This window comes from Galeopterus variegatus, unplaced genomic scaffold, assembly GCF_000696425.1.
Source record: "Galeopterus variegatus unplaced genomic scaffold, G_variegatus-3.0.2 Scaffold6764, whole genome shotgun sequence".
Taxonomy (NCBI): Eukaryota; Metazoa; Chordata; class Mammalia; order Dermoptera; family Cynocephalidae; genus Galeopterus; species Galeopterus variegatus.
In genome coordinates this window covers 54,940-55,897 of record NW_007732875.1, presented here as the reverse complement: position 1 = coordinate 55,897, position 958 = coordinate 54,940, and positions in this window count along the sequence as shown.

Genomic DNA, 958 nt, shown 5'->3' with positions numbered 1-958 from the left:
AATGATGATGATAGTCATGGTGATGATGATAATAATGATGATGGTGATGATAAAGATGGTGATGGTGACCATGATAGTGATGGTGATGATGGTGATAATGGTGATGACAGTGACGGTGATGATGATAATGGTGATGGTGATGGTGATGGTAATGATGATGATAGTCATGGTGATGATGATAATAATGATGATGGTGATGATAAAGATGGTGATGGTGACCATGATAGTGATGGTGATGATGGTGATAATGGTGATGACAGTGATGGTGGTGATGATGATAATGGTGATGGTGATGGTGATGGTAATGATGATGATAGTCATGGTGATGATGATAATAATGATGATGGTGATGATAAAGATGGTGATGGTGACCATGATAGTGATGGTGATGATGGTGATAACGGTGATGACAGTGATGGTGGTGATGATGATAATGGTGATGGTGATGGTGATGGTAATGATGATGATAGTCATGGTGATGATGATAATAATGATGATGGTGATGATAAAGATGGTGATGGTGACCATGATAGTGATGGTGATGATGGTGATAATGGTGATGACAGTGATGGTGGTGATGATGATAATGGTGATGGTGATGGTGATGGTAATGATGATAATAGTCATGGTGATGATGATAATAATGATGATGGTGATGATAAAGATGGTGATGGTGACCATGATAGTGATGATGATGATGGTGATAACGGTGATGACAGTGATGGTGGTGATGATGATAATGGTGATGGTGATGGTGATGGTAATGATGATGATAGTGATGGTGATGATAATAATGATGATGGTGATGATAAAGATGGTGATGGTGACCATGATAGTGATGATGATGATGGTGATAACGGTGATGACAGTGATGGTGGTGATGATGATAATGGTGATGGTGATGGTGATGGTAATGATGATGATAGTGATGGTGATGATAATAATGATGATGGTGATG